Source organism: Notolepis coatsorum, assembly GCF_963971535.1.
Source record: "Notolepis coatsorum genome assembly, chromosome: 2".
NCBI lineage: Eukaryota > Metazoa > Chordata > Actinopteri > Aulopiformes > Paralepididae > Notolepis > Notolepis coatsorum.
This window is the reverse complement of record NC_140166.1, coordinates 56,959,355-56,970,765: the sequence shown is the minus strand read 5'-3', so window position 1 is coordinate 56,970,765 and position 11,411 is coordinate 56,959,355. Positions and strand designations below refer to the sequence as shown.

General features: G+C 43.1%; 1 pseudogene across 1 annotated transcript in view; it reads right to left on the bottom strand.

The window, feature by feature from the left end:
• The window catches only part of LOC311223372 (E3 ubiquitin-protein ligase TRIM35-like), a 36,820-nt pseudogene extending 29,094 nt beyond the window's left edge, over positions 1-7,726 (bottom strand). Inside the window, exon 1 of the transcript in view lies at positions 7,613-7,726. The product of the transcript in view is annotated as an E3 ubiquitin-protein ligase TRIM35-like (transcript). The remainder of the gene's footprint in view (positions 1-7,612) is intronic.
• Between the last annotated feature and the right edge of the window lie 3,685 nt (positions 7,727-11,411).

The window sequence follows — 11,411 nt, the reverse complement described above, 5'->3', positions numbered from 1 at the left end:
CCCTCTCACTGTGTGTCTCTGTGTGTCTCTCTCTGTGTGTCTCTCTGTGTCTCTCTCTCTCTGTGTCTTTCAATTAAATTCAATTCAAATGGCTTTATTGGCATGACGTACTTCTACATGTTGCCAAAGCAATATTAAACATGGATTACAAACAGATATAAGTACATACAAAATATCATCTTAAATTAAAACATCAAATATTACGGCGTAAACATCAGGTGACTGTCACTCACTGTCCCTCAGTTTGTGGCAGGCAGCAAGTAAGTAAGTAAGTAAACTGTATTTGTATAGCACCTTTCTCAGATAAAATCACAAAGTGCTTCACAGAAGTAAAACATAAAACAATTCTGACACATCGTAAGCATAGGCATAGTTACAATTAAATAACTAAATATGAGTGCAACTAAAAACCTAAAAACAAAACAACAATTATAAATAAATAAACAACGTATACAACCAGGAATTATTTAAAAGCCTGTCTGAATAAAAACGTTTTCAACTGTTCCTTAAAAGTGGATAGGGAGTCAAGTGAACGCATAGAAAGGGGGGAGGGTGTAGGGGCCATAAATTGGAAGGAACCGGTCACCTTTTGTTATTACAGTTTTTCTCAATTGCTTTGGTGCATTTCTCTGATCAGAATTAAAGTTCTCATAACTGTTAGTGCATTTCTCAAAACAATTAGTACAAACTGCAAAACCTAGGTGATAACCTGCAGAAGCGTGTCACTTGCTCAAAATGGATAATTCATTCCTCAAAAGCAAGTATTCATGTCAATGAAAGTGTCACTGTCATCAAATGAAAAGTCCTGACACCATTGTTTTATGAACAAGATAGTCAAATGTCTTTGCCATGTTTTCGTTATGACAGTTCACTCTGTAAGTGTTTTCCAATGCAAAGAAAGTCAGATCTTGGTGACACTTTCTGAAAATGCTCAAGACAGCACTATACACTATTTGCACAGCCATTTGAAATCTACAGTTACACATTGCTGTATTTAGTGAGGTAAATGAGTACAAGACACGTATGTTTCACATTTTTACTGCATATGCTTTTTGCAATTTTAATTTGTTCACAGCATTGTGCAAAAGAAAAATACAAACTAATTTACAACAAACATAAGAAACACCCTTTGGCCTTTGGGTAGAGCTGTGCACAACTGTAAACAATATTGCAGTACATATTGGAACTGAATTGGAACATACAACATACACAGTACTGTAAATCATTCATTCACATCCAGACGTTCCTGTCTGTCTGGCTATTGGATTCAGGAATGGGGAGTAGGGAGGGAGATATTCCACCAGCATTCTTTCATGTGCTGCAAACCACTGTGTGACCAGAATTGCGTGGTGAAAACGCACATTATCCCATACAACAACGTACTTGGTCAGATGGTCGCCATTTAGACCCCTCTCATTCTCAGGGATTATGTCCCTGTAAAGAGTCTAAAAAAGTCAGCAGATGTTGTGTGTTGTATGCACCAATGCGGGGCATATGGGTGAGGACGCCGTTTTCTGAGATGGCTGCACACATTGTAATATTCCCTCCTTGTTGGCCTGGGACATCAGTGGTTGCTCTCTGTCCAATGCGATTCCTCCACGCCTTCTACCTTTTGCCAGATTGAAACCCGCCTCATCAACATATATGAATGTGTGCAGCGATTCCCTGGCATCCAGTTCCATTCAGGGGAAAAATTATAAAGAAATGTATAAAATTTGCTTGACAGATTTTGACAACTAGTTTAACATATTTGTATGTAATGACTCAAGCAATGAAATGAGGACTATTAGTTTTATAGGGAATGACTATTCAGCAGTCATAAGTATAGTTCATTTTGACTGACATGACCTAAGCAAATGATAATGTTATAAAACAGCAGAGAATTGTATGAAAGCAATTGATGCATGTCCAAAAGCATTTGCAATTTGTTCGGAGGAATGAGAAACTGCTACTATGATGTGCACAAATTACAAAATGTTGTGGAGGTTGAACTAACAGTTATGAGAACTTTAATTCTGATCAGAGAAATGCACCAAAGCAATTGAGAAAAACTGTAACCGGGTCCGTGGGACAACCAGGAGATTTTGGTGGGAGGACCTAAGTGCACGACTGGGGGAGTAGGGGCGCAGTAAATTAAAAATGTACACAGGGGATCTACCTTGGAGGGCTTTAAAAGTTAAAACAAGAATTTTAAAATGGACACGATAATTAATGGGGAGCCAATGAGATCTGGATCTTTTTTGGAATATCATTATTTTGGTCTTTTTGGGGTTTACTGCCAGGGCCCAGGTCTGACAGTAATGCTCTAGCAGGTCCAGGCTCTGCTGTAGGCCGTCTGCTGTGGGGGACAACACAACCAGGTCATCTGCAAAGAGCAGGCATTTCACTTCCCGATTGTGGAGACTTACACCGGGAGCAGAGGACTTTTCTAGTATATTAGCCAATTCATTAATATAGATATTGAAGAGTGCCGGGCTGAGGTTGCAGCCCTGACAAACGCCTCGCCCTCTCTCTCTCTGTGTGTCTCTCTGTCTCTCTCTGTGTGTCTCTGTCTCTCTCTGTCTCTCTGACTCTCTCTGTGTGTCTCTCTGTCTCTCTCTATGTGTCTCTGTCTCTCTCTCTCTGTGTGTCTCTCTCTGGGTGTCTCTCTGTCTCTCTCTCTCTGTGTGTCTATTTCTGTCTCCCTCTCTCTCTGTGTGTCTCTCTGTCTCCCTCTCTCTGTGTGTCTCTCTCTGTGTGTCTCTCTGTGTGTCTCTCTGTCTCTCTCTCTGTGTGTCTCTCTGTGTCTCTCTCTCTCTCTCTCTCTCTCTCTCTCTCTCTCTCTCTCTCTCTCTCTCTCTCTGTGTGTGTCTCTTTGTCTCTCTCTCTCTGTGTGTCTCTCTATGTCTCCCTCTCTCTGTGTGTCTCTCTGTGTGTCTCTCTCTGTGTGTGTCTCTCTCTCTCTCTCTCTCTGTGTCTCTCTCTGTCTCCCTCTCTCTGTGTGTCTCTCTGTGTCTCCCTCTCTCTGTGTCTTTCTGTCTCCCTCTCTCTGTGTGTCTCTTTCTGTCTCCCTCTCTCTGTGTGACTTTCTGTCTCCCTCTCTCTGTGTCTTTCTGTCTCCCTCTCTCTGTGTGTCTTTCTCTCTCTCTCTTTCTCTCTCTCTCTCTCTCTCTCTCTCTCTCTCTCTCTCTCTCTCTCTCTCTCTCTCTCTCTCTCTCTCGTATTTATTTTAATTATTTTTCTCAAATTACTAGCATGTGGTTGGCTAATCTAATCTAGCTTTATGCCAGCTACCCTGGCACTGTCATGACTATATCACAGGGAGACACCTCTGATTGGCAGATGCTTATATCAGGGTGTGGCATCACCAGCCTCTCCTATAGTGAAGAATGGGTAGCGTTTCTCAGTTAAGGTGTGTTCCTGAGTGTAGACGTGAGTCAGTGAGGAGTGGAGAAACTCAGATGTTTATTTCCTGTAACTCAAGTCAGACAAGAGGTGGAGGGTCCGTGTACGTTTTGATAGTTACGTTTTTCGTTTCAAATGGAAATACGGAAAAACAAAGAAAAAAAAACGGAAATACGAGGTGTTTTCCTATTTCCGTTTGAAACCTAAATCGAAAAAACGGGGAAAAACTGAAATAAGGACCCCTGACGCTGAAAGATCGCGCTGCGCAGGTGAAAAGATGCGACGGCTGCTACCTCGAGTATTGGAGGGGACTTGTGCAATGTATGGCTTACACGTCCACATTGCAGCCGGCTTGTGGGAGGCAAGAAACAGCGTTCGAGACAGGGGAGGGTTGAATTGGACGATACGAAATTGGGATGGGAGAAAAATTGAAAAATGGGAGAAAAAGTGGAGAAAAAAAAGAAAGATATTCACCGATTCGATTTTCCGCGGTCAATCATTCTTAAGCGAAATGTTTTTAAAACACAAAGGACACCTCTTTCCTATCGTAGTAAGGTAGACAATGAGCTACAACCTTATTTTCCCTAAATGAGGCGAGCCGGCCTCGGAGCTGTACAATTAATAATAATAATAATAATATTGATCTATATGTGCAGTCGGCCTTGAGGCAAGTGTGCAGCCAGGGACCGTCTAAAAAGTGCAACACCGAAAAGAGACACTACAAAAAGATTCAATAACTTCACTGTCATACAGTGTATAGTGTCACCAAAATCACTGCACACATCATCAGTGGTATCCTATTATATTATAGTGTTATACTACAACACTTAGATCTTTTTCATAATTCTGGGGATTTTGTATTGGAAAAAAACATTAAATATCTTCACTCTTATAGAGTATAGTGTCACAAACTCACTTAACAGATCAATTTTATCCTACTGGTTATACTACAATACTTAGATTAAAAAAAATATTATATATATTATAGAACACACATGTTCTAGAATGTTCTATTATGCCATCATACTGTGACATCACAAATGTTCTAGAATGATCTATTATGAGATCATACTGTGACATCACAAATGTTCTAGAATTTCCTATTATGACATCATACTGTGACATCACAACAGAACATGTTTGAGTACCATTTGAATAATATAAATAATATATATGGTAAGGCTGTCCCCGAAGCCTGTTTTTGGGATTCAAACTTCGTCAGGGTTCTTTGAACGGACGTTCGAACCTTCGTTTTTAATAAAATAATTAAAATTAAAAATTAAAAAAATTATAAATTCTTTCTTCTTTCTTCTTTTTTATATCCTCAAACTAAATCCATAATTTTAATAAGGTGATTCAAACTTCGTCAGGGTTTTTCGAATAAAAGAAATGTATTTTATAAATTCTTAATTTTTTTTTTTATATATCCTCAATTAAATGAGTCTTTTCTCTTTTATTAAATCAACTTTCCAGCCCCCTGTCAACTGTCAAATGATGTCAACTGTCAACCTGAATTAACATTCATTATTACATGGTGTTTTAAAATTCGCCAAAATGCTTGATTGTGATTGGTCAATAGTGCTCCGTTGCCCCTAGCAGCAGTCAATTATTTCTCGATAATTCACTGCTGCTAGGGGCAACGCGCAATAATGACCGCTGTTAGGGGCAACGGAGCGCTATTGACCAATCACAATCAAGCATTTTGATTGCAGTCACGAAAGCTAAGCTTTATGCACAGCTGCACTGCATCAGGTGCAATCAAGTCCACACACCTGCCGACGACGCCAGAGGAGCGACAGTACAACCGCGTCTGCATTTGATCTCGTCTTGTCGATGGTGTAAAATGAATTACGTATATTGTTAGTAAGTTAGCCCTGTAATAAGCGGGATAATGTATAGCTATACTCGGTCATTGTCGCAAAATAATTGACCTTAAAGGGGAACTCCAACATTTTGGGAAATTAGCTTATTTAACATCTTCCCTGGAGTTAGACAAGAAGATACATACCTTTTTTGTCTCTGTGCGTGCATTTTAGCTTTGGGAATAGACGCTCCGTTAGCATAGCTTAGCTTCATCACTGGAACAGGACAGTAGCTTTACAGTGCCTTACAGTGTATTGCAAGGTCTGACATTGACCAAACTTGATATGCATGACCTTGGTGGGCTCTAGGTCAACTCCTGAAAAGGGGGTCAATGTCAGACTTTGCAATCAAAAGTTAGGGGGCTAATAACCCTTGCCATAATTTCAGTGTGCCCCCTAACTTTTGATTGCAAGGTCTGACATTGACCCCCTTTTCAGGACTTGACCTAGAGCCCACCAAGGTCATGCATATCAAATTTGGTCAATGTCAGACCTTGCAAAAAGGTATGTATCTTCTTGTCTAACTCCAGGGAAGATGTTAAATAAGCTAATTTCCCAAAATGTTGGAGTTCCCCTTTAACTGCGTTTAGAACACCTCGGCGCGTTCCAGAACGCAGTCTCTGTTATTATTATTAAATTATTTTGCGACAATGACCTCGTAGCTATACATTATCCCTTACGTATTCAATATTGTCTTATTCAATATTAACATTCAGTATTCAAGTAGAACAGCTAGCTAGCCGCTGTGGACACTCACCTTTCCACAGCAAAACGGTAGGCAAGGCACCTTGGTTGAGAAATGCAGGCTTCAGTCTATGTGTTGTTTAGTCTATCTGTTCAGTACTGTCTCAAGATGCACAATGAGATCTTCTTCTTCTTCTTCTTATTTGAATTTCCGGCAGAGTAGACGCATCATGGCGTATTACTGCCCTCCGCAATTCTTTTTATGGGCTCTTCTTCTTCTCCTTCTTCTCCTTCTTCACCTTCTTTTTCTTCTTCTACTGGACCCCGTCATCAACTACATTGACCATTGGAGTGCAGCTACTGCTGCTACTTCCTGTCTGAGCCCCCCTCCGCGGGACCCACCTTGCCCCCTGCTATCTTATCCTGGGCTGCTTTGTCCCTCGCAGCCTTGTCCCTCGCAGCCCCCTCAGCCAATTCACTATACACCTCCTTCCAGTCCAGACCTTCCAATCCCAGATGTTGAACCGCTATCCTAACAATCATCTTCACCATCTCTGTTTTACCCTTAGCCTCTGCCATACCAGTAACTACCCCTGCCACGAAGGCCACAATACCTAATTTCTCCTCCCTTCCCCTCTCTCTTTCCACCTGCTCTACCCTCACTGCCAAATGCCCTCCTTCAACCCCCTGCACCCTTTCTTGGCTACCCTGTCCTGCCCTGCTAACCGCCCCAGCATACGTCAACTTACCCTCCCTTCTCTCTCTCCGATCTGCGACCTCCTTCATCATCACCTCGCACCCCCTAAACGCTACACTATGCTCCCCACCACAACTACAGCACTTCGGCTTCACTCCCTTTCCACACTCCCCATATTCATGTTCCCCGCCACACCTAGCGCACCTCAGCCCCTTCCTACACGTGGTAGCTATATGGCCAAACTCCTGGCACCTATAGCACCTAAGAGGATCATGAACAAATTCCCTAACCCTATACATCCTATGCCCCACAAACACCTCCCTAGGAACAACCCCACCCTCAAACGTAATCACTACCGTCCCCGTCACTGCCCTCTCCGCTCCCCTCTTCATCCTTTCTGCACTCTTAACTATGCCATTACGCCCGTCCTCCATTAGCTCTTCCACCAGCTGCTCTACTGTAACCTCGACTGGTACCCCAGCTATCACCCCCTTACATCCCCCCCCCCTCTTCTCCCCTACTCTCGCCACCTTACTTATACCCACCCCCCCAATGCCCTGCATCGTCCTAGCCACCTCCACCTGCCCCTCACTACCACACCCTACGGCCAGATTCCCATCCCACAAAACTTTCACGTACTTTACCTCTCCTAGTCGCGCGGCAATGAGTTTGGGCCACTCGAGCCTACCTACCTTCCCCTCACCCCTCTCCCCCTCAAGCCTGACCACTATATGAATCACTTCCTCTTTTGCCACATCATTTCCAGCACCCTCGCCTCCCGGCCCACTTGAGCTATCGTCCCTCGCTTTCTTCCTCTTCCCCCCTTCTTCCCCACTCTCCTCCCCCCTACTCTCCACGGCACCACCCGACCCCTTACCCTTGCCCTGGCTACTCTCACCCCCATCGCTGTCGTTCCTCTCCGTCTGTTTCTTCCTCTTCTTCCCCGCCGTTTCCCACACCTCCCTCTCAATCTCTTCTTTCTCACTCTCCCTCTCCTCCTCACTATACTCCATTCTGTCACCACCGACTCTTTGCCCTGGCTATTCTCACCCCTATCGCTGTCGCTCCTTGCTTGCAGCTCCTTTTTAGCTCGCGACATTCTCGCCAAGACCGAGTTATACTCGTCAAGGCTCAACAATTCCCACCCGTCGTCACGCGTCTTCAGCTCGTCAAGGCTCATCAATTCCCACCACTTGTTGTCACTCCCCTTCATGTCACCATCGTTTCTTCCACTTGAGCTATCGTCCCGCACTTTCTTCCCTTCTCCCCCACTCTCCTCCCCCCTACTCTCACCCGACCCCTTACCCTTCCACTGATCGCGAATACATCACAAATGTTCTAGAATGTCCTATTATGACATCATACTGTGACATCACAAATGTTCTAGAATGTTCTATTATGACATCATACTGTGACATCACAAATGTTCTAGAATGTCTATTATGACATCATACTGTGACATCACAAATGTTCTAGATTGTTTGATTATGACATCATACTGTGACATCACAAATGTTCTAGAATGTTCTATTATGACATCATATGGTGACATCACAAATGTTCTAGAATGTCCTATTATGACATCATACTGTGACATCACAAATGTTCTAGAATGTTCTATTATGACATCATACTGTGACATCACAAATGTTCTAGAATGTTCTATTATGACATCATACTGTGACATCACAAATGTTCTAGAATTTCCTATTATGACATCATACTGTCCTGCTCTCACCACCTGAGGTCTGCCCGTCAGGAAGTCCAAGACGAGGGGCCCCCAAAAAAAAAGATATAAGTTAAAAAAAAAGAATGTTCGGGCCTCTAGTGACGAGGGGCCTAAAAAAAATTTAAATTAAAAATAAAAATAAAATATTTTTCTTTTTTTTTTTCTTTTTTTGAGGCCCCTCGTCACTAGAGGCCCACGGGCCGCGGCCCAGACGGCCCGGTCGTTAGTCCGGCCCTTAGGTGTGAATGTATCTGAGAACGTATTTAACACACCTGACGACCAGCGCTATTGATATGCAACATCTGCTCCTCCCTCCCCATCAACCTGTATCAGTTCCGCAACCGTTTCCATTTCCGGGGTAGGCCTGATTGGCCGCGACAGGCACGTGACGCGCGTGGCACGCCCCCGCGGCAGCCGCAGCGGCAAGCGCGCTACTGCTGGAGTTCACTTTGCCTTTCACATCGCTGCCGTTTGGCGAAAGCAGGATGAGAGAGCGTAGATTTCGCTGTGTATCATTTAATCATTTAACATTTGAAAGTAGGGATGCTCGATATTGGCTTTTTTACCGATACCGATATTCCGATATTGTCCAACTCTTAATTTCCGATACCGATATCAACCGATATCAACCGATACCGATATATGCAGGGTTTCCCCATCCAAAAAACTGAATAATTTCAGGTAACTAATAATTTCACTGGATATATATATAACAAATATTGTTATTGTTTTTTTTGTTTTTAAACCGATACCGATATTTTCCGATATCACATTTTACTGCCGATATCGGCCGATAATATCGGTCGGCCGATAATATCGGACATCCCTATTTGAAAGGCATACATTGTTGTCATACAGAAGAAGTACAGAATACTTTTATCCAAAATGCTTCTTACTGTTACACTGTTAGAGACTGTGCTAGACAAATGAATGACTAATTCGGTCAGAAATAACGTAACTAATAACGTTAGTAAGCACTGCTTATATGCTTATTATGTCTGCGGGGTACAGTAAACGTTTCTCCCGGTACATTCTGAAGAGCACACCGCTGTATGTTGGAGAACCAGCGGTCTTCCGCTCCTCCTCACTCGAGTGAGAGCAAAGCCGTGCACAGCTCAGCCCTGTGAGACGCGAGCAGGAAGGAGCTGGGAGTCCTTCCAATCGGAATATGTTGTTTCTTTACACATATGTTGGATTATGAGTGAATAGTAAAGGGCTCTGTGTGATAGTAAAGGGCTATAACCTTCTGTATTGTCACAGTGAAAGGGTTAACCGGCTGTCGTGTGGCAGTGAAAGGGTTAACTGTATATCCGCTGTATGTTCCACCTAAAGCCTGGAGCACTTTGGAAACGGGTCCAGAACCACTGATCATGGACTTGTGTGTAGAAGGAGGAGGAGCTGGACTCATCTCTGGCCTTCAAACGGTACAGGTCTGAGCAGGGTCATAGTGGAAGACATGCATACAGGCAATACAATTATAGTACAGTATAAGTAGAAATAGGCAGTGTAAACAATATAATTAACTCTGAATATACGCATCTGAGCAAGTAGGCGGTGTGATCAAAGGTGCAGGTGAGGGTCTGTGCGCCCTATCAGTTATATTATACATTACAATAAATATGGTTACAATAAACACTAGAATGTAAATATATACCATGAGTAAGTAATGTATACAGTATACACAGGTGCAGTATTCATAAGGTACCCTAACTGGCGTGGGGGGGGGTCGTTATGGAACATGGACGTCAGATGTCCCAAAAAAAGAACCACTTATCTAGAGAAACAGCTCCAGCCTTCTCTTATTTGAGAACAGACCAGTTCCGCTGTTCACAGGAAATGAGCTGAGATATGTAGCCTGGATCTGTATCTGTGTTGTCGACCACAGCCACACAGATAAAACGCTGAAGAAAAAGCACTTATCAGATGGGGGACAGTAGAATCGGCTCATTCTCAGACACACATATTCTGTGTTAGACCTTTTAAGAAAGCTGCAGCCTAGCAAAAATAGGCTATAAATATGTAAAATATTAAATAAAAAGGTAGGTTCCCGGTTTGATTCCCGCTCCTCCCGGGCAGCGTGTCGATGTGTCCTTGAGCAAGACACTTAACCCCCTAACTGCTTCTGATGAACGTTTCCGCGTTCGAGTTTTGCGCTCTGATTGGCCAGGTCATGTGACATGTGCGCCAATCGTGGGACAGCAAGTTCTGCGCCTATTTCCGGGTCTAACAGCCTGCAAACTACCTGGCGTTCTATCGCCACGCTCTAAGACAAACTCTAACCTTAACCTACTTCGAAAGAGTGCCTAAGCTTAACCGTCGGAATCAGGGCAGGCGTTCTATCGTCACGCTCTAAGACAAACTCTAACCTTAACCAACTTCGAACGAGCGCCTAGGCTTAACCAGTGTAGAAACTTGCGGTCCCACGATTGGGCGTACATGTCACATGACCAGAAATTACCTGGCCAATCAGAGACGCGGAAACGCAGTTCTGTTGTAGAAGGCATTCAGGCGAGCAGGTTGGCACCTTGTCTAAATGGGTAAAATGTGAGTAACAAATTGTAAAGCGCTTTGGATAAAAGTGCTATATATAAAAAAGCAGCCATTTACCATTTAATGTGCTTAATAACTGTATAACTACTGCCCTCATCTATACTCTTACTAGTTACACTGCTGGCCAGTATTACTTACTACCATAGTGTCTTTAGACCTGTATCACTTTACATATTAATACAACTCAAATACATTTTATACCCAGTTTAATAACCTGTACATTGTATATTGTTATTGCACTTTACTGTACATTTGCACTCAGGTTGGATGCCAAACCTATTTTCTTTGTACTGTACTTGTTGCTGTATGATGACAATACATTTGAATCCAATCTAATGTTATTATTCTACAACTGGATAACTGACCAACGACCAACACTGAACACAAGTCACACGACTAACAGGTTTCAACTAGACTTGATGCTGTCGGTCCCAGTTCTAGTAACAGGAAGCGACTGCAGAGATAGAGGTGAGGAGGAAGTGCCACCTATCAGATGGAGAAGAGC